Raw genomic sequence first — 23815 nt, 5'->3', positions numbered from 1 at the left:
AGATGCCTCTGTCCTTCTCCAAACCTGGGAAATTTTCTGCTAGTATCTCACTGAAAATGCCTTCTAATCCTTTCTCCCTCTCCATGCCTTCAGGAACTCCTAGAACTCGAATGTTGGGTTTTTTAATAGTATCCTGTAGATTCCCGACAATATTTTTTAGATTTCTAATTTCCTCTTCTTTTCTTTGGTTTGCCTGTTTCCTTTCCTGTTCTCTGTCTTCTAAGTCCGATATTCTCTCTTCTGCTTCGCCCATTCTGTTTTTAAGGCTCTCTAATGTGTTTGTCATTTGATCTATTGAATTCTTCATTTCATTATGATTTCTCGTCACTATCAGAGTTTCTTGTTGCAGTAGTTGTTTCATTTCATTTTGATTCCTCCTTAATATTTCACTTTCACGAGAGAGATTTTCTATCTTGTCCATGAAGGATTTCTGTAGTTCAAGAATTTGTTTTTGAGAAGTTCTTAATGTTCTTAGCAATTTTTTGAGATCCGCTTCTTGCATTTCTTCGATCTCATCATCTTCATAATCTTGAATTGGGGTGTCTTTTTCATTTGGGGGCGTCATAGTGTCTTCCTTGTTCTTGTTAGCTTGGTTTTTGCGTTTGTTGTTTGGCATGTTGGAGATATTTGGTTTCTTCACTGTGGTGTTTTTTCTTGTTACACTATGGCTCCTTATTAAGTGGACTGTCTGCTTTCGGTGGAGCCTTAGAGGCTTGAGATGAGTGTGGACTGAGAGCTGTGTTTGGTTCCTCAGGGCTGAGGGTGTGTCAAAGATGACACTCCCAGGTTAGGCGTGGTAAATCTCTTTCTTTTTTTGATTCAAAAGGGAAGTAATTCCGCACAGCTGAACGTAATTGGAGGTAGTAATTAGCAGGCAAATGATATACCCACAGGAGCCAGAGATCGGAAGCTCTTTCCCAAGGACCACACAGGAATCTGTGCTGCCCTCAGTGTGGGCTCCAATTCTCCTGCAGTCTCCCACTGGGTTGCCAAGTTAGATGCTAATCTCCAGTTATTTCACCCCTCCCCCCAGAGTCAGGTTTTTCTGCTAGGCTCAGGGCCGGTGCAGACCTGAGGTCGCCCTGCTTATGACGTATGTCCAAAATGGCGCCTGCTCTTTGTCTTGCTCGCCTTTGAGAGGTGAGCGGAGAGAGAGAGACTCGTGTCCGTATCGGTCACTTTTTTTTTTCCTCTCTCTCCTCTAGTTAGCCTGGTGAACTTTTCCCCACGGAGTTTCAAGCCTCGTTCCCTCTAGCCTCCTCTTTCCGCTTGCCCGCTGGTGTCTCGGGCTATGGAGGTTCGGCTCACCTCGCGTTCCAGCGCTGGTGCGTTGAGTCTGCTGCTGCTGTCCCGAACTTGGGCTCCCACGCTCTCCACGCAGGTCCACTGTGAATCACTAGTTCCGGAAGAGTTTCCTCTGCTGTTTCCTCCCCTACTCTTCCTTGACCCTGCAGTATCTCCACTTATATTAACGTGTGTCTTGACGAACTATCAATGTGCTTCCTTCCTATTCCGCCATCTTGCCGCTCTCTCAGATTAAATTATTCTTTAAAAAAAATGAACAGCAGCTTCAAAACTCTTGACTCTGATATAAACAGGATTTTTTTTTCTTTTTTCTCTCCATGTTACTTTTGTCTAAAGTATGTTTTCAAATGAGATTTATAGGTAACTCTTCTAATAACCTAATACTCACATTTTTCACAGTATCAAATAATGTCTCCATTCTCTTTCAGAGATAAAACATAAACACTGTAAATATTAGAAAACAGACAGTTTTAATCAGAATGCACTATTACTCCTCTTATCCCAATTTGGATTGACAAATGACTTGGTAAGTCCATTCTAAAGCATGCCAAAAAAGTAGAAAAAAAAATTGAATGCATTGTACCCTATCATCTGTCCCACACCATTTCTGGAATGACCGAAGTAATTGGAATTACAAAACTCAGTTTTAAAAGGTAAAGATTAAGCATAAAACTGCTGTGAAAGTGACTTTGGCAAATAGATCTGATTCTTCCCTTCCAGGATGAAACTTCTGGAGACATTGTCCTCAGTCCTAACCAATCCAGTGATGTCTGTTTACAAGAAATCGAAAAGTACCTAATGTTCACTTGTCTCCAGTGACCTAAAGAAGTGAATTTATACCCTTTTGTTCCTACAGCAGGTCCCAAGGAAGAACAGACATCTGAGTGCTATTGGATGGGGTGCAGTCCATGATCACCTTGATAATCAGGCAGAACTGGGCATGGAGCACAGGGTTCTCTACTCTCACATTCTGTAGTGTAAAGAGAAGAACAAGGGCTGCTCTATATTCTCCCAAATCCAAATACTGTTTTTTTTTTCCCTCAAAATCTAATATATAATGTTTCTCTGTGCACGTGAAAGATTTAGAGGCAAACAATTCAGATATTAAATAATACATGACACACATAAAATTTCGATTAAGTGCAGTGACTTTCATTCTGGGACCAATTATTTTATTACTTTGTATCAAGATGATGTGGTTTTAGCAGAAAAGGTAAAAATATCCATAACATTTTATTAGAAAAGGTGACATTTTTGATAACAAAAAATTCTTTGTTGCTCATTGTTTAAAATTCATAAAATTATACAAAATAAAATATTTAAAGGAAAGTGTCTTTGATCATATAACCCATCTCCAATTATTTTATTTCCTTTGAGGAATAGGAACAGAACTTTAAAAAAATAAAATGGAGGACTGTATTTGTGTAGATAACTACCTTGTGTAGTCAGTAACTCTTGCAATAGGTATCTATTATTATACTATAACATAGACTGATGTATGTATACTATGCAGCCAAATGTTTACTTTTAAGGGACAGGTTCTAGAATCATGGAGATCAAGAATAGAACCTCGGCCTGCACAAGGACACACATTTTTTTATTTCTCCAATTCCTTTCAGGCCCCTAAGTTTCAACTGACATAATGTTGTCTACCTCATAGGGATACTTTGAGCAATAAAAAGTGTTCCATTGCAGGAAGCTGGCCCAAAGTAAGGAGTAAATCAGTGTTTCAATAAAAGGATGATTACTCCTAAATGGTGCCTGGGATAAAGATGCAGAGCTTGAGTGGTCACTCCTCCATGAAGATGCTGTGAAGGAACATTTCCCAAGGACTGCGTCATCAGTGGGTGAAGATGAAGGATGGCTAACCTGCTCGCTGTCTGCTTCTGGCTTGCTTCAGTGAGTACTCCTTCAGGATTTTTGCCACTGCCTGTGATAAAACAGTGCGAGCCTCGAGTTTAAATAGCGTGCCAGAATAAAACTGTACACTGAGAACACCTATAGGTTGAGTGTTTGGTTGGGGAGTTATTTGGCCAGGGCTTCTGGATGCAATGTCCCACTTAAGTACTATATATTAATTAAGTAAAAATGAAATCTTTAACAATAATAAATTTTCAGAAATTTCTAACTACTTTTTGACTTAATCTGGTGATAAATGTAGTTATTAGAAGTCTATCTTTTCCAAAACACAAAAAACTCTGATTTTTATCAAAAATAAAAAGCCACTTTTTTTTAAAATAAAAATTATGAAAAATTCTCAAAAGTCTTTCTGATGTTACTGCAATCTCCCCATGGTGAACTTTTATTACACTTTTAATACTTGAGCTTGTATGCTTGACAATAATTGTTCTTCAAAATGTATATGTTGTGGGGGTCGGTATTGCGGTGTAGCAGGTAAAGCCACCGCTTGCAGTGCCGGCATCCTATATGGGCACCAGTTCGAGTCCTGGCTGCTTTACTTCTGATCCAGCTCTCTGCTATGGCCTGGGAAAGCAGTAGAAGATGGCCCAAGACCTTGGGCTCCTGCACCCACATGGAAGACCCATAAGAAGCTCTTGGCTCCTGGCTTCAGATTGGCGCAGCTCCAGCCACTGCGGCCATCTGAGGAGTGAACCAATGGATAGAAGACCTCTCTTTCTCTCTGACTCTCATTCTCTCACTGTGTAACTCTTTCAAATAAATAAATAAATCTTAAAAAAAGTTATACATTGTAAACTATAGGTGGATTTATAAATAGACAGGTAGAGCTTTTACACATCAAAATATTTAAAGTGTTTCATTCAGATCTTATGAGAGTGTTTAACCTCTCATATCCCAGTGCCTTATTCGTGTTGTTCTAAGTCTCATGATTAAAGCTGTATTCTTTTTGATGTGATTGCTCCATAATCATGATTTTAAATCTACTCTAGATAATGCTGCTGAATCCTTCCATATAGATTTTTCCTTTCATTACTTAGTTCTTTGAATGCCAAAAAAAGTGAAGCTTTATTGTGCTATAATTATAAAAACAGCACATAACAAATAATAGCATTTGGTTCTAGAGCCTTCAAAACCGTCCCTAGGATCCACAGCATGATCCTTGGAGATTCCATTCTGTTGACCGAATTCATATCTGACTGAAGTCAACAGTTACAGAATCGTGAGACATGCATTCAAAGAGTCTGGTATTTCATTATCCTCGTTGAGTCATTGTTCATGTTGGGATAATCAAAATCCATTCAGACTCGGATGATTATTCAATACGCTTTTGAAGGATTCCATTCTCCTTTCATCCTTACTGCATTCCCCAAGGAAACAGGATATATTAACACACCATATGGTAAGTAGAATCCATCATGGCACACACTGTATCTCCTATCAGATCCATTTCACAATATGACATGCTCAAGTTCTTTCCTAATGAAGACTGTAACTCCTAATATAGAACTGGCAATATCTCTTGATTGTCCTCCCCCTTCACAGTCATCCCTGTCATTGCCATTAGCCTATTTTTATGTCTGAATGAAAGCTTGTGTTTCTTCCTGGAATGCAGCTTTTATAACAGTGTATAAAAGTAAAATGTAAGCACAAAAGCTGAAATAGCTCCAGATGTGGTAATTCACTGACAAGTAGTTGACAATATGATGGTAAGAGGAAAATACCCACAAATGACTGAATTCTACCTTATCCAAGAAACAAAGAAGAGTAGAAGGAGTAGGGACTTAGGAAGTTCTGTCTCCGTTTTTTGATTAGATTTGTGATCTGGAGAAAGTTACTTCTGAATCATTCATAAGATTGTGGTAAGAATTATGTATCATAATATTTGCAAAATTTTCAGAGTGTGGTGCCATGAACAAAATTGAAGTGCAATATATTCACCAACTATACCCATGCTTCTCCATTCCCTGATACTTCCATGAAATTTAACTAATAGACTGAATGGAAATTGTAATTTTGAAAACTAACACATATACATAACAATACTTTCTGTATTTGTCTTGGCCTAGTTCACTTAGTTGAAATATGTCTATCATATATTACAAATTTCAATGTGTAAATCACTCAGAACATCATATTATGTCTGTGTCATCTTCTTTTTGGCTATGATAAAAGCTTATTTACCAAAAAGTTTAATATGGAAATACACGATACTGAATTTTTACATTATAGTAAAACAGACCATTTCACAGGTCACAGATTCCTGTGCTGAACTGCCTTTTAAATCCATGTTCTAAAGATGCTAACATGATGATGCTATTTCCTCACATCAACACCATGCCAGTATTGTTCTCCTGTCCACTGGCTGACATCTCCATGCATTCATCTGTCCTCACAAGATTCGAAAAGAGTTCAAATTCCTGCAGGATTCTTTAAACATGTCTGACAATTTTTAGCTTCAATGATCACTTCACAATAATGCATTTTTTCAACTCTAGATTTCACCATTTGCTCATGGTAGTTACTTGGCAGATTCAGACACGCTTTGAAATAGAATTTGAGGCCTTTATCATTTCCCAGCAGTGGGCCCATCCTCTGTCATATTTTATGGTACAAGATCCAGCAGGTACAGCCATGCTTCCTACCTTATGTTTTTTGTTTTTTGTTTTTTGACAGGCAGAGTGGATAGTGAGAGAGACAGAGAGAAAGGTTTTCCTTTGCCGTTGGTTCACCCCCCAATGGCCGCTGCGCTGTGGCCAGTGCACCGCGCTGATCCGAAGCCCAGAGCCAGGTGCTTCTCCTGGTCTCCCATGCAGGTGCAGGGCCCAAGCACTTGGGCCATCCTCCACTGCAATCCTGGGCCACAGCAGAGAGCTGGCCTGGAAGAGAGGCAACCGGGACAGAATCCGGCGCCCTGACTGGGACTAGAACCCAGTGTGCAGGCACCGCAGGTGAAGGATTAGCCTATTGAGCCACGGCACCGGCCACCTTATGTTTTATTGCCTAATATCACATATATGATTACTAACAAAAGTTAAATTATGAGTAGCATGATCTTTCTATGGTGACCACGTGGCAAGCGATGCAAAGAAATACTATGAAAGAACACACAGGATTAACAATGTTAACCAAAGGTAGTAGCTGCCTTGCAAGTAATTATGAAGATAATTTTGCCTATTTGACTAGCAACATAATCTTACATTTTGCTAAGGATAAACAAATGATAACCTTAAATAATCTTCTGGGAAATAAGCAAAAAATCTTTTGTGGAAGATTTCCCATGAGTTTTATGGATTAGCAATGAAAGTCAGGTGAGAGATCTAAATTGCCTAAATCTTTATTCTCATTGCACACACATTTTTCCTTCACAACAGCCCTGCAGTAGAAGAGGGTGCGGGAGAAAACTAAAAATGTGTATATATGTAGGAAGGCAACAGGTAGATTGTCTAAAAGAGCAATAACTCAGTGTTCTCTTGTCTGTTAACTGGCCATTCAACTCCTGCTCCATCCAGCCACTAGGAACTTATACTCCCTTAGTGAGCTGGTACCAGCCTTGGTGATTCTCTGCTTGGTAACGTTACCTTCCTTATACTCTTCATTATAGACTGGAAAAGATGTTGAAATTATTTAACAGTGCGTGTAACATAGCAGCTAATTATCAAGAAAGGATATTTCTTAAGTATTTACTACATGGCAAACATGAGAATACAAGTATCCAAATGCATTATCATTGTTTATCCTCTTTTGTGAAGTAAACATTGCTCTTATTCTCATTTCACATATGAAAAACTGAAATTGAGAAGTACTTTGTAGAAAGTCATACAGTTTGCAGGTAGAAGAGCCAGAATTAGAATCTAGGCCAGTGACCAGAGGTCACACTATTAACTAGGTTATTCCGTTTCACTCTCTTAATAAAACAGAGATTCCCTCAAGGCAAATCTATAACATGGTGAGTCATGGTACAGTTTAAATATTTGATGAGTGTCCTTATTTTTTGACATTTTGCCTATACAGTTTTTTACTAAATGCACCATATAATTATGCTTCTCTTATCTGTCCTTTTCTTTTCAATCGCTAGGAAAAGTGATTGCAAATTTTGTTTTCTGAATTTCTGAAAATTGCATCAGTTTAAGTGTTTGGAAAAAATGCCTTGATGATTACGAGCCTCATATCCCTAGTTACTGTTTCAAAACTATCAGTTTAAATTGTGCCCAAGAAAAACATGAGGTTTCTGTTACTTAACAATAATGAACCACAGGCGGAATAAGAGCAATTTTGGTCTCAAAAAGTTTTAAGCCCTACGGATAGTGTTGTGGTACCGGTGCATTAAGTCACCGTTTTTGACACCAGCATCCCATATAGGAGTACACATCCAGTCCCAATATCTGCTTTAAATCCAGCTCCCAGCAAATGCACAGCAGAAGATGGCTCAAGTCCTTGGTCCCCTGACACCCACATGGGAGACCCAGATAGATTTCCTTGTTCCTGGCTTTGGCCTGGCCCAGCCTAGCTGTTGTGGACATTTGGAGAGTAAACCAGAGGATGGATGATCTCCTTCTCTCTCTCTCTCTTTCTCTACTCCTCACCCCAAACCCTGATAACTCTACCTTTCAAATAAATATTATAAATTATTATTTTTTTTGACAGGCAGAGTGGACAGTGAGAGTGAGAGAGAGAGAGAGAGAGAGAGAGAGAGAGAGAAAGGTCTTGCTTTTCTCCTGGTCTCCCACGGGGTGCAGGGCCCAAGCACTTGGGCCATCCTCCACTGCACTCCCAGGACACAACAGAGAGCTGGCCTGGAAGAGGAGCAACCGGGACAGAATCCGGCACCCCAACTGGGACTAGAATCCGGTGTGCCTTAAAAACATATCGTAAGCCCTTGTCTGGCCAGGGCTTAACATTTGTAAGTACTGATATGACGGAGCTTAGAAGATTTTCTTGATTGTGTCCAGGGCACACAATTAGAAAGAACTGGCATTGAAACACAGTCATGGGATTTTTGCATGTTTTCTCAGAGGTACATAAAATAGAAAGAAATCCTGACCTATAGCAAGGGGTCCCACACATCCATGTCTGCCACTGTACATGTATACTTTCTTTAGGTGGTCACTTAACTGGTTCTCAGTTTCCTTATATATAAAAAAAAAAAAAAAGACTTTCTTACTATTTGATCTCTAAGTTTGCTTTTAACTCTAACATTTTACTAACCCAAGTTTCATTACATCATGGTCAATTTGATCAGGCTAAAGAGATTATGTTATTACCCATTGAGGTTTAGGTTTACCTCAATTCTCATTCAGAATAATGACCTCATTTGCTTTTCTAATAGGAATAGTTTTTACGCTAAGCTAAGTTAAAAGTGCTGTTTTGGATTCCACTACTCTTAAAGCCTTTTTAAAAATCTGACATTCTTATCGAAAACTAAGGTAGCTTAAAAATTCTTCACTGTATAGAGATTAAACATCTTAATGATGATGATATAATAAATATTTAATGATACGTTTTGATCTTACAATCAGGGGTAAAATAGTACCTTCCTACACATGTTAGCAACACATTCAAGAACTTATAAAGACTTGATTAAGACTAATGTTAAGGAATAAGAAATGAGAAGATAAGGGTGACCAAGGGAGAAATTCAAGGACTAGAAACAAGTTTAAAAAAATGTGATAGACTATACAATTATAAATATAAAAGGAATATCTGGCTTGGAAACCCATGCCATTTTTATTCTTTGTGATCCTAATTGTTTTTCCCAAAGGAAAGCATTTCAGTAAAGGCTTATTAATATCATTAGAGAAGATCAAAAGCACACCAGAAAGAAGGAACCTAAAACTCATTCCAACTCCACTAAAATGCAACTTCAACTTTAAAGAATGTTTTTTATTATGTTTGGACTGCTTACTCTATAAAATTGGTTCCACTGAGAAGAGTGTTAATAATATTAACAATTATAGTAAAAACCATATAGATCTATATTGCAGTGTTCTGCTCTAAAATATAAACACCTATTAAATTACATGTTGTAGATTTATTTTTTTATTTTATAATAGTGTTACTAAGTAGTCTACATGAGTTTTAAAAATAGTTTCTGTTTGTAATTTAAATAAATACTTTTTGGCTGTTTCCATAAAAACTGATAAATGCAAGATTGTACATTTCTGGATTTCTGAAATTTAACATGAAAATACATTTTGTCTACAATTCTATGTTTGTCATACACGACAGAATCTAGAAATGTCAGAACTAAAGTGGAAACTTGTAATCATGTACTAAACAAATTGTTATTAACAAAATGAGCACATTTTACAGCTGAAACAATGTAGATCTGAGACATGAAAAGACTCTCAGGGGCTGGTGCTGTGGCCTAGCGGGGAAAGCTGCCATCTGCAGTGCTGACATCCCTTATGGGTGCTGGTTTGAGACTCAGCTGCTCCATTTCTGATCCAGCTCTCTGCCATAGCCTGGGAAAACAGTGGAAGATGGCCCAAGTCCTTGGGCCCCTGTATCTGCGTGGGAGACCCAGAGGAAGCTCCTGGCTCCTGGGTTTCAGATCCACCCAGCTCCAGCAGCCATTTGAGGATTGAACCATTGGATGGAAGATCTCCTTCTCTGCCTCTCTAAGTCTGCCTTTCAAATAAATAAATAAATCATTTAAAAAAAAAAAAAGGACTCTGAAAGTAACCTAGTTAGGGACAAAGACCCACTTCTTGCTTCCAGTCCTTTCAATTTCCCACTACAGAAATCTATGTACCTGCAAGGTTGTGGTTATAAATAGGAATGAAGGTAAGGCTCTAAGAAGATCAAACAATCCCTCGGAGTAAGTCTTTAAAACTCTAGAATCAGTTACAATGCAAGGCCTCAATTCTGAGCATTTCAGAACCCTTCTCCAAAACCTCTGCCAGTGTACTTCCAAACCTCCAGCCAGAGGCCCAGCACACTCACATACCCCTAGTTCTGCCTGGTCTAAGTCTCTGCTACTGTTGAGTGTAGCTTCTGCTAGCTCACAGCGTTTCCTTTTGTGAGCATAGGTAGTTCCTCACAGGGTTCCTTTGTGTGAACCTCTGGGTGGTTGAAGAAAACAAGGCAGCACATCTTGGTGATCTGCTTGTCCTCAGGCAGGAGATGGCTCTGTGTTGGGAAGAGAATACCCCTCATGCAGGAGAATGCAGAAAACCCCTGGGGGGAATGAATTCAAGAGCAGACTAATGGCCAGTTTTCAAGCTTGCCTGCTTTCTTGTCAGGCCACTTTTGTGCAGTGAACGAACTGCACAACATGGTGCAGTGATCTTGCTTTTTGAAACTGCTCTCTGCCTCATGAATTCCCTTAGAGAGTAGAATCTTATACTTGTAGAGTTCTCTATTGGGTACCTATCAACGGATACTTTCCCTTCTTCCTAGTCTCAGAGAAATAATTTTTCTACCCTTTATCCAAAGGCAACACATCTCCACAGATGTCCTCTATTCCATCCCCTAAGTTAACCAAACATAGTTTTGCTGACTTAGCTTCACCTTTTCTGTATACTGACTCCTTTCTACCTTATTCTGTGGAATGGGCTGCCTAGCTGTTCACTAAAACTTTTCTCTCTCATTTCCTCCTAGGTACACAGAGAGCCCACAATTTCCAGGCTCCCTTAAGTCAGGTGTGTTTTATGACTAAGATCTGGCAAATAGGCAAGTGGACAGAAATCAATAAGCCAGAATCAGCTAGAATCTGGTGTATCTGCAATGGTCTACCTCTTTCAGGAATAAGTTACTGAGATGGGGTGGATGGTTCCCACAGAAGTTAGACTATCCTACCTAATGGATATGCTCAAACACTTCACATCCTAAAATAAAACATCCTTTGAATGTAGGTCTCCTCCATCCACATCCTTGTTAAATGTCACTTGTTTTCTCTCATCCCTTACTCCACTGAACCTGGAAAAGGCATCATCAGAGCGCCCTGGGAATTCACTTCCCAATGTTTGCCAGGCTCTAGTGAGGAATCATACGACCACTAGAGGCCGCTATTTCTTATGTGGTGCAGGCAATTCAATGATACCATGCCCACTCTCAGGATCCAAAGGCATGTAGACTAATGGATGATGACAAGCAGCTCCAGTTTCATTAGAATTGGGAAACCACCAAATAGTTTTTATTTTCCTGTGTTGATATCATATAATTTATTTAGATTTCTGAGTTTTGAAATACCTTCATCACTGCTGGAACACACAAGGAGTTTATTTTTTGTTCTTAGCAATACTGCTACAGGTTGTTCTTAAAAGATATTAACTTTCCAGACACTAACTGCATGTTAGATTACAGAATATTTTGAGTACAATTTTTTAATTTTTTTTTTATTTATGTTTTTATTTTTTGACAGGCAGAGTGGACAGTGTGAGAGAGAGACAGAGAGAAAGGTCTTCCTTTTGCCGTTGGTTCACCCTCCAATGGCCGCTGCGGTTGGCGCGCTGCGGCCAGCGCACCGCGCTGATCCGATGGCAGGAGCCAGGTGCCTATCCTGGTCTCCCATGGGGTGCAGGACCCAAGCACTTGGGCCATCCTCCACTGCACTCCTGGCTACAGCAGAGAGCTGGCCTGGAAGAGGGGCAACCGGGACAGGATCGGTGCCCCGACCGGGACTAGAACCCGGTGTGCCGGCGCCGCAAGGCGGAGGATTAGCCTAGTGAGCTGCGGCGCCGGCCGTTGAGTACAATTTAAACTTTACAACTTTCCACTCAAGAGCTCAAGCTTTCATTGAAAATATAATAAATGTAATTATTTTATTAAAATACTTAGTCTAGTAGTTGAGATGCCTGTGTGTCACATTAGTGTGCCTTGCTTCATTTCCCAGCTCCAGCTCCTGACTCCAGCTTCCTCCTAATGTGCCCACTGCAAGACAGTGGTAATGGTTTAAAAAATTGGGATCCTGTCTCCCATGTGAAGGCCCTGGATTGCATTCCTGACTCCTTACTCCAGTTATGGCTCACTTCTGGCCATTGCAGGCATCTGGAGAGTGAACCAGCAATTAAAAGCTTTCTGTCTTGTCCTTTCTCTTTGTCATCTGATTCTGTCTCTTTTAGTTTCCGATTCGCAAATTCAGAAGTATAGATGCACTACATAAAATTATCTCATTATCTGAGATTAACGTACATATTCCATCTGCTCTCTCTTATTCCCTTAGTAGATATTAATGCAAAAAGGCAGGAAGGATGTTTACATCTGAGATTAGTACATCATCTTAGAATTAATTTTCAGTTGGTGATAAAATCGGTAGGTTCACAACAAAGTAGAATATGTAAAAAAATACTACTATAGATAATCGAACAGGAGTTACAACTTGAGAACTAAAACCCAAAAACTTTTTGTAAATATTATGGAGAATATAAAATTACAAGGTAGGTATAGTATAGGGTTTATCTTATCAAAGAATAAGAATATTAAAATGTAAATAGTCCTTCTGCTTAGAACTACTTGTGTTTTGTAATAACATAAGGATTAAAAGAGAAAATGAAATTATGAGCCTTTATGGATAATAATATTTGAGGCTGAAATTAGGTTGAGAGAAGGTAGCAGGTTTCTGTGAAGCCTTCAAGTCATTTCAGATTCTCTGACTCAATAAAAGAGTACTCCAAAAGTACACTGAAAAACTGCATTAAAACATAAGTATATTTTGGTGTAAGAGTATTTTGAAACCATGCATAGTTTAACCTGCATTTCCGTGAGCTTTTTACAAATAGTGTGTGTGTGTTTCTAAAGTTTTCATACCACAATAAATTTATATTTTTAATTCCATTTTCCATGAATTATTTTGAGATCCCCTCCTCTTAGAACATTCACTGAATGACACCTGCATCTACTGCTGTGATGCCTGTTAAGGCATTTAGATGAGCAAATCATGCTGAGGTGGATACGATGGGGTAAGATGACAGTGCAGATAGCTAAAGAGACTACTATCGCCTGGTGAGGTCTATACCTAAGGGATGAGGAGGCACATCTCTGTGTACAGCCAAGTCACTTCAGCCACTGTCCCAGGGGATGTGGCTAAGAATGGAACAAAGTAAGGTAAAGTACCGATTGTTCGCCAATAAGGAGCAATTGTCCAGTCAATGAATTTGGTGGTCAGTTTTAGAACAGGGACACTGTCTGAAGTATGCCATACAGAGTGGATAGTTTAATGCTATTCTGTGGGTGAATTTAAGGAGCTAGAAATATTGGAAAGGCTATTAGGAATTCTGAAAGCCACAGTTGATTCTGTTCTCTCTTCCAAGATGAACATCTTAGGAAGGATAGTACACTGCTTATAAACCTCTTTGATTTTAGTCCCCTCTTTGAAGAGTAGGAATATTAATACCTACCTCACCAATGTGTCAGACACACACACACACACACACACTTACATTGCTAGCAGATATTCATAATTTATTTAATATATTCTCTAAGTACTCACAGAGAGCTTTATGTGTTCTTAGTTATTATGAGTTAGAAAACATGTTATCCTAAAGAAGTGGTTGGATCCTGTTAGCAAAGAGATTATAACCTATAGCCAGGTGATATGTATCAATGTTTTTGTCAACAACAAGCCACATACACAATGGTGGTTCCCAAAGATTTTATCATGTAGTGACATCACACCTATCTTAGTTTGTACAAATACATTCTGTGATATTCACACAATGACAGAATCACCAGAGCATATGTTTTTCAGCAGGTATCCCCATCACTAAGCAATGCCTAACTGTATTTGAATAGCCAAGATATGCTCAGGCAACAATAAATATTAATATAAAGTCATATGTTATTAGGAGTGGATGTGGGTTTTAGAGGATGAATAATAGAAAATGACTTGAACTGGATCAAAAATATTCCTGAGCAGACGATATTAAGTATAAGTTAAAAAGCAAAAGATAAATAATGAAAAGAGACAATTCCCCTTGAGTCTTTTTAGATTTACCTTGCTTCTAGAAATTTACTTGGATAGGTTTTGTTGCATGTGGCTGAAAACCCAAATTGGAGTAATCTCATTTCAGGTTTAAGAGAAAGCTTTATTTCACACACACACACACCCACATCTGGGTGGGAAATCCCAGGCTTAAATGTCATCTTCTCTGTGTCAGACCCCAAGATTCTTTCTATCTTGATTCTTCTATTTCCATTTCCACTCTCATTATCCATAATAGTTGCTAGAATTCCAGCCATACAGCAACATTCCCTGCAACAGTGAGGTGGGAAGGGGGAAGAAGGGCCCTCTCCACCTCTTTTAAGATGACACACTAGAAATTGCAACTTATAGTTACTTCTCTCTTAGAACTTAGACATATTGCCTTGCTGAGATGTAGGGCTTCTAGGAACTAGAGTCTAAACAATTATTAGAACAGAAATAGAGAACAGGTATTGGGTGGTAGTTTGGATAGGAGTTGGAAATACTTGGTTAGGTTTATTTTCTATTTCCTTCTCTAGGAAGAAAACCAAACGTCCCTAGAATACAGTGGGCAGAAAGAAGGCACCTAGGCTCCTATTCTGGCTCTGCTGCTACATGGCAAAATTGCTGCTCTTTCTCTGCCTCCCTTTTCTCTGCTGTAAAGCCAGGGCTAGATTGTTTAACTCATCTGAAATTTGATAATTCTATCATGAGCAAAAGCAGACTGATGAAAGTACTGGACTCAGTTACTTTATGAAATGGAAAACCTTCAAAAGTTGAACACTTAAAAGATTGGAACAACAAATTAACTAGGTCATTGGTCTAGAAGAGAAAGGTTTAGAGTCTCAAATCACAAAGGGAGAGGTTTCCTTCCTTGGTGAAACTGATACTGGTTTATGCATGGTGAAACTGATTTCAAGATGGTTGAAATGGCACGTCGTGAGCCTCCGCTTGCAGTAATTTCATGAGGCAAAGTCTGCAGGATCCCATTCATGTTGGCAGGTGGCCCAGGTAAAGCAGGGAAAGAAGTCACTTCCTGCCTCTATGACTTTTATCAAATCGTTTAGCATCTTTTGGATCTCAGTTTTATTAAATGCACGTGTTTTGCAGGCATCCCAACTAAATAATGCAACCCACGGGTCTCTGCCTCCCACTGAAGGATTTCATAAAGATTTTAATGCACTGATGTACATGACGCTGACATGCTGGCTGCGTAGGAAATAAAATGACTTCTGATCTGGGGAAACATGTGGCTGTTCCCAATTTGGAAGGTTCCAGTAGTAGCAGCAGTTTCTGCAACAGGGTGGAATCTGTTACTGAGCAAACCTGTATGGTTTTGATGGGACCAGGGACATGCTGCTGTCAGGGACTGAGCCAAAATGGGCTCAGCTTCCGTGACTAGTGAGATTATTTCTGGCAGCCTGCTAATGGAGGTTGAGCAGCAGAATCCAGAATGCAATACCAAATGCTGGGATATGGTCAGGGGCAAAGCAAAGCAAAGGAAAGAGAAGAATATGGATGCGTCTGGATCTCAGGTAGGTTTGGCTCGATGCAGAAATACTATTGGAATGATATTTGTTTTCTGCTGTTAAGAGTGCTTCATAGTCCTCCAGGCTGGTGATGTTGGAGGATGCTTAATTGCACCACAGGGGAAGATGTGAGTGGGATGAAAAGTTCAAGGTAATAAAAAAAAAGTAAAGGGAGCATGTGGAGGGAGTTGAGAGGGTATTCTGTACGAGCTGGAACCTCACACTATGAACCAGTGGGTGATGCATTTGGATGCCAGATTTATGGGACAGCTGCATCAAACTTCCTCTTCAATTCCCATTGGGTAGTGAAAAATCAGCTTTCCCCAACAAGAAGTCTGGCACTGCCCTGGGCTGGCAGACGATGCTTAGGTCCCTGCAATGTCATGCCAATGGGAGTCTCTGTTTGCCTCAGGGCTTTGGTCACTAGACCATCTATGTGACCCAAAATGGGAGCTTACAAAACCATGCCAGTTTTGACCTCTAGCAGTACTGGATAGTGAAGACGTCATCCCAAACCTCTGGGAAGTTGCAGAGAAAAAAGATCAGCCACATGGATAGGATGTGCCAAGCCTCAATAATAAGTCAGGACAGCAAGACTAAAGCAAGCTTCCGTGACTGCCAAGACTCTTGGAGCTGTGCAACACATCAGAGCGAAAGGCAAGTGATGCCAATGAAGACTCCACAGGGACAAAGTGATTGGAACTCTACATTTAGACTTTTCTTGTGTGTCTCTTTTTGGTTCTAATTTGTTTCTTTTCACTATTATAAAACTGTAAAATATAATACATTTTATGAGTTTTCTGTGTTGTTGTAGCAAACTATTGAACCTGAGGGAGTATAATGGGACCCTGAATATGCAGCCAGATGGTCTGAAGTGGGAGTGGCTCTGGTGCCCATGAACTTGTGGCCGGGGTCAGGTAGGAGGGCAGTCTTGTGGACAATGGTGCCCTCAGACTTGAGGCTACTTACTGCAGTAGCAGTCTCTTTGGCAATCTCGAGAGCTGTGTCCTTAACCTTGAGTTTAGCTTCACGTATCCTTCAACTAAAATCTCTTCCCATTTTAGGGATGATGGCAGGATTCTTGTGGTTGACACTGTTAGTTGGTCATTCAAAATCCATTATCCTTTTCTTGACATTTTTAAAGGCCAGAGTGTACATTATCTAGGCGACATGTTGGATCACATTTGGTAAAATTCAATCATGACAATTCTGTTTTCTGTTCCTCCTTTAATCTGTGGATCGCCATGTGACCTAGTTCTAAATATTGAGGTCTAAAAAGATTTCCGCTGGAGGTACATATATTCTGGGGACATACAGCTTTTCTCCTGTCGCTTGTTTGTCTGCCTTGAATGTGACACAGTGCCTGGGGTCAGACCATGTGGCAGCAAGCCAACACAGGAAGGGGGAGCAGGGAGCTGGATGGAATCTGGGGCACTCATGGATTAATCGTGGGCCACCTATATCCAGAATTCTTTTGTGAGAAAAATTAACATGTTTTTGTTTGCCATCAATTTATATATGATCCTCTATTGTTTGTGATCAGGTTCACTTAAAACGGGTCCAAGTCTTCACACATGACACCAGGACCATGCCCTGGTCTTCTGACTTCCAATCCAACACTGTTACAAATGTTCTTGCTCCCTTATTTTACCTCTTACCTTATGAAATGTAAGCTTAATGTACTGTATACTATTCTATAACACAAAAGAAAATGACCTTCCAGTTAAAAACATTAAATAAATTATATACAGGGGCAGGTGTTTTGGCACAGCAAGTTAAGCTGCTGCTTGGGTAGCCCACATCCCATATCAGAGTTCCTGGGATCCAGTCCCACCTCTGCTTCGGATACTGCTTCCTGCTAAAGCACATTCAAGCTGGCAGCAGGTTATGGCCCAAGTGCTTGAGTCCTTGCTGCTCACATGGGAGACGTGGATTGAGTTTCTAGCCCCTAGCTTTGGCCTGGCCTACCCCTGGCTGATGTGGACAATTGGGAATGAATCAACAGATGGGAGATCTTTCCCTTTCCCTCTCTCTCTAACTCTTTCTTTCAAACAAATGAAACTAGATAAACAAGAAATATAAATTACATGAAGCTCAATGATTCATAACTAGACTCTCAAAATAACCATCTAATTGAATGGTTAATTTCTTGTTCGTAATTTTTCTTATATTTTTAATACATCCTTTTCTCTTGACATTTACCAAGTTTCCTCCCATTATAAATCACATGCTCATATTTTATATTAATATATAAGTATTATACATCAATATTTTATATATTAATAAGCCTATGATATGAATTTAAACTTTATTATACCCAATAAAGCATTAATATTTCAGAAAGTTTATTATTTTCATCTCTGTTGCCAGAAAGCATCTATGTAGTCCTTGCTCAAAATGAATTTCCTCCTTATTTAATCTAAAACAAATATTAAATTGACTGCACTTCAGAATAATTATTAAATGGACTTCCCTCACTATGTCCTATTTTTTTTTTCTTTAAGAAAAAGAAAGCAGACATCCCTTGTTCCACAGGATAAACCCCACAGCTCTAAAGGATAAAGCTCATGAAGTGCAATTTCTTTCTGTTATTGACCCAGCAAAGAGCATAATTAGTATTCATTTTCCTTCCAAAGTAAATAAATGGATAAACACTTTAAAAAAATAAAAACCAAGCTAAAGCCAGAAGACAGGGAATTCACCTGGATCTCACGTGAGCTTAACAAGGACTCATGTCACGGCTGCCTCCCAGGGCGCACAGAAGTGGAAGCTGGAATCAGCAGCAGAACTATGCCTCGATCCCAGACACTCTGATATAAGATGAAAGTGTCTCATATAAATAAACGAATAAGTAAATAAATACAAATCAATCACTTTTTCAATCTCTCCAATTTCTTATAATGTTTAATTAGAAAATCACCTCAGAGTATTTACAAATATGCTTTCACACCAAGAACATTGACCTCACACTTGCAAATGTTTTACTTTGCAATTTTTAAAACATATAGTGTAGAAACTAAGAGATTGGGCTGGCGCCGCGGCTCAATAGGCTAATCCTCCACCTGCGGCATCGGCACCCCAGGTTCTAGTCCCAGTTGGGGCGCCGGATTCTGTCCGGGTTGCCTCTCTTCCAGGCCAGTTCTCTGCTGTGGCCCAGGAGTGCAGTGGAGGATGGCCCAAGTCCTCGGGAACCTGCACCAGCATGGGAGACCAGGAGAAGCACCTGGCTCCTGCCTTCGGATCAGCGCGGTGCCGGCCACAGCACGCCGGCCGCAGCGGCCATTAGAGGGTGAACCTTTCTCTCTGTCTCTCTCTCTCTCACTGTCTACTACTCTGCCTGTCCCAAAAAAAAAAAAAAAAGTAGGCTAAGAAACTAAGAGATTATATTGTGTCAATAATAATACTGCTGGGGTTGGTGCTGTGGTGTGGTGGTAAAGCCACAGCCTGCAACACCAGCTCCGCATATGGTCATGGGTTCAAGTCCCAGTTATACCACTCCTCATACAGATCCACGCTAATGGCCTGGGGAAGCAGTGGAAGATGGCTCAAGTGCTGGCCTATCTCTGGCTGATGTGAACATTTGGGAATGAACCAACAGATGGGAGATCTTTCCCTCTCCCTCTCTCTCTCTTTCTTTCAAACAAATGAAACTAGATAAACAAAAAATATAAATTACATGAAGCTCAATGATTCATGACTAGACCCTCAAAACAACCCATGTGAGAGGCCTGGCTGAAACTCCTGGTTCCTGGCTCAGCCCTGGCAGTTGTGGCCATCTGGGAAGTGAACCAGCAGAAAGAAGATATTTCACTCTCTCTCACTCTCACCCTCCTCCTTTCTCTCTCTCTACCTCTGACTCACAAATAAATAAATCTTTAAAAAAAAAAAACAAAAACCTAATATCACAGTCAGCCCTAGAAGCTACCATTAATCCCTTTCTGAAGACCAAGATTAAAAGCTATTAAATCACAATATGTAGTTCTGTTCATAAGGAAAAAATGATCCTGTAACTTCTTCTTTCTTCCAAATATGAAGATTTTCAGGAGGCAATGATGGACTTGACCACATCCAACACAGAACAAATACAGGGCAAACCACTCTTAAGGAGGTAGGCAATGCCACAGTGGTTAATATGCTGTTAGGGACACCTGTGTCCCATATCAGAGTGTCTTGGCCAAGACAGAGTTCTGCTCCTGATTCCAGCTTCATGCTTTTGCACACTTGGGAGGCAGCAGTGACAGGAGTCCCTGTCAAGCTCATAGGATTCCTGGATTGAGTTCCCTGTGTCCTGACTTTGGTCTGGTCCAGTCCCAGTTGTTATATTTGGGGAGCAAACCAGTGAATGTGAGAACTCTCTCTCCTTCAAATAAATAAAGATTAGTTAGCTGGCACCGTGGCTCAATAGGCTAATCCTTCGCCTGCGGCACCGGCACACTGGGTTCTAGTCCTGGTCGGGGCGCCAGATTCTGTCCTGGTTGCCCCTCTTCTCTGCTTGGGCCCTGCACCCGCATGGAAGACCAGGAGAAGCACCTGGCTCCTGCCTTCGGATCAGTGCGGTGCGCTGGCCGCAGTGTGCCTGTCGCGGTGGCCATTGGAGGGTGAACCAACGGCAAAAGGAAGACCTTTCTCTCTGTCTCTCTCTCTCTCACTGTCCACTCTGCCTGTCAAAAAAAATATATATATATATTAATTAAAAAAAAAGTTTAAATTACCATTGGGGAGGGATGTTTAATAGGATTCCTCATGGCAGAATTACTTTTTAAGCCTTGTTTTAAATCTTGGAACATGTTAGATAAGAACATGGAATACAACTGGAAAATTTCTGAAAACACAAAAAATGAACTATAAAAGGCAGAGCCTTTCCTTTCTCTTTTATCACAACAAGCAAAAACATATTTACAAAGGTACATAAAAATGAACATTCAATTAAAGCAGAAGAAAACAGTTAATAGTTTGGACTTATTTAAGTATTGGTTCATAAGAATTTATAAAAATCACTTAATGTTTTCTCAAAATATCCCAGTAAGTTTAGTATCAACATTGATATTACCATGAAAGTTGAGCTCAGGTAACTCCTGCCAGGATACAAGGTCATACAACAGCAGCTCCAAGAACAAAAGCCTCCTGTGGAAATCTCTGAACCCTATTCTGTTTCCATTAAATAATTTGTCTATCAAAGAGAAAGCTCATACTAAAGCAATTAACTGCTATGGAAATTCAGAACTGGTTAGTTAGGAAGAATGAGTTAAATAATTGCAGCCTTTGTGGCTGCAACTTCTGGGCCAAGCTGGGAGATACTCATGAAGGATTAACATAACCATTGCCTTTAACATTCTAATAAAATCTTGATAAATACTCTGCTGGCACTACTGTGGTGATTCCAGAAAATTCCGTGTGTACATTCAGAAAATTCTGTCTGTTCCAATAGAAAGGAAGTAGAGAACTAAGATTTCAGAATATTCCAAAAGTCAAAACTAAAAAATTGAGATTATTCTCAAAACACTTAAGTTCCTTAAAATCATCTACTTTTTCTTCATATGCAGATAGCATAATCCTTGTGTGAGATATCTTCCAGTATGTGTAAGGGAAAGGTAGAACAAAGAAATGATCAGTCAAAAATTTTACAACTTCCATTTACTCAAAAATGATTTTTTCATTCTCATCTGATCTTGCTTGTATGTAAGTTGATTGCTTTTAGAGAAACCAGTACTTAGAATAAAGGAAAGAAATACAGGATGGGCAAGACTTGAATCAAAATCTAAAATTGACCCTCTTCTTAGTCAAAGAATCTACAAATTTGAAAAGGGAATAAATTGTTTTCTAACTTGAGGGGAGAAATGCAGTGGCAAGAAAACAAAATGAGTAGCATTTTGAAAAAGAAGGCCTCAGAATTTCTTCAAGCATTAAAGCATATGCTCAAAGAGATTGTTAAAAGAAATAAGAATGAGCCATTAATTATAAAAATGCCACCACTTGGCTAGAACAGATAATCCTGTTTTTAAATAATTTCAGAATTTCATCCAAACAAAGCATGCCTTTATTCTGAGTTGTTTTAATGATTCATTTTGATGGGCCAAGATTGAAAAGCGATAACTTAAATTATTTAATATTAATATCCATTACTGCCATTTGGTTCACAGATTGTTTGAATGAGGTCAACATCCGGCTCCCCATATCCTTACTTCTATTTAAAGGGTTGACAGAGTAAATAATTTAATTTCCAGAATTGGATTTAAATGTAGAAGAAGATAAAATATAAAAGTAAATTTAATGGTACATTAGCCAAAACCATAAGTGTGGTGAAGCGTGCTTGCCCTCTAGATAGAGCCAGGACAATAAAAACACAATAATAAAAAACTGAGGAAGTCTGTGAGCATTAACAGGCACCTCTATGAGGTAACAGAAAGTAAGCATCTGGCTGTTGGTATAATTTGGATCACAGAAGCAGGGTGCATAGTTTTCAATACTTAAGAGAAAATCAGTGAGTGTTAGGGTTTTTCCTGTAAAGTGCTCAGGCACCAATAAGGACCCCAGAGCAGTACCTCTCCTTGAGAATGAGCATAGGATGATCCAGGGATCATATTAAAATGCAAAGTGTGTTTCAATCAGTTTGGGATGGGATCTAAGATTGCTGTGTCTTCAAGAAGCTTCCAGGAGACAAAGGTGCTTCTGGTCTGGGAACCACCTTTTGAGTGGGAACTGGTGTGGCTGTCTTTTTGATGTGTGCATTGAATAAACCTATTCAGAGTGGAAGAAATCTGGGCAATGTCTGGTCTAGTCAGTTTTCTTTTCTACTGATATTACCCCAGACAACCTACAGGGAAGACAAGAGCATATTTAGCAGGATTCATTTGGAAAAGGAAAGATGAATTTTCTACCAAGCACAAAATTGGGGAAATGATCATTTTGTAATTGCTTTAGACTAATTTGTTTTAGTGGATTTTACCTGTTACTAATAAATAAAATCTGAATCATATTCAATATTGCTTTTTCTCCTACACAGAATAGAGTTGTTTTTTAATTGTTAGAGAAAGAAAAATTCATCATTGATTTGATTATTAGCCAAGGCTTAGAAAACAGAAAATAATTAAAGGCTTTCAAGAGAGCTGTTTAAATTAAGCTTAATTTAAATTAAAGTTTTATTAATTCCTGTTTTCATGAATATTTTCCGCAAACCAAATTATATTATCTTTGCTTTACCTTACCTTCTAATAATCTCAAAAATAATACTATAAAATAGAATGAAAACTATTTTTGGCTAACTATGAACAGAATCATAGGAGAAAAGAACCGAGCTCTGCAAGTGATTTTACGATGGTTCTGTTCTGCATATCTTGTGACCTACTGTTTGTGCTGGAAGAATAATCAGCACTATCCCATCTTCTCACAAATACACCAGTACCATAAATTATATCATGTTGAAGTTCAAAACAGATATCACTTAGCTTAAACAGGGTAACCCATTTTTATAAAATATTGCGAAGTTCTGAGGTCATTCAGGATAATGAATAATTTTGTCTAAGCTCTGCTTGAGGTACTTTGTACCTCTCTGGAAATTACAAGTATTTGCATTTTTGGATTGTTTTTTTCTCATGGAGGTCATATTTGTCTGCTTCCTAGTAAAATACAGACTTTTTCCACTGTCAAATTCTATTCTCATGAAAATCTTTTAAGGCCAGTGCTGCGGCTCAATAGGCTAGTCCTCCGCCTGCGGCGCAGGCACCCCAGGATCTAGTCCCAGTCGGGCTGCCGGATTCTGTGTAGGTTGCCCCTCTCCAGGCCAGCTCTCTGCTGTGGCCCGGGAGTGCAGTGCAGGATGGCCCAAGTGCTTGGGCCCTGCACCCCATGGGAGACCAGGAGGAAGCACCTGGCTCCTGGCTTCGGATCAGCGTGGTGCGCCAGCCGCAGCGCGCCAGCCGCAGCGCGCCAACCGCAGCGGCCATTGAGGGGTGAACCAATGGAAAATGGAAGACTTTTCTCTCTGTTTCTCTCTCTCACTGTCCACTCTGCCTGTCAAAAAAAAAAAAAAAAAAAAGAAAATCTTTTAAAATAGAAAAATAAAAATTTATAATCTTTTTGAGGATTCTAATCATGCTGATACTGTTGGGAAAGGATGGAAGCTGACATAATTCATAGGTGCTTAGGGAGATCAACCCACTTT

The 23815-nt window shown here is 39.6% G+C and overlaps 1 long non-coding RNA gene and 1 pseudogene across 1 annotated transcript in view; both read right to left on the bottom strand.

The window, feature by feature from the left end:
• Positions 1 to 23815, bottom strand: part of LOC133756942 (uncharacterized) — a 389510-nt gene that overhangs the window by 320012 nt on the left and 45683 nt on the right. The gene's annotated exons all lie outside the window — the stretch shown is intronic.
• On the bottom strand, positions 5469 to 5738 carry LOC133776363 (small nuclear ribonucleoprotein G-like; annotated as a pseudogene).

Source organism: Lepus europaeus, chromosome 1, assembly GCF_033115175.1.
Source record: "Lepus europaeus isolate LE1 chromosome 1, mLepTim1.pri, whole genome shotgun sequence".
In the NCBI taxonomy this organism is placed as follows: Eukaryota; Metazoa; Chordata; class Mammalia; order Lagomorpha; family Leporidae; genus Lepus; species Lepus europaeus.
This window is presented reverse-complemented; position numbering and strand designations above follow the sequence as displayed.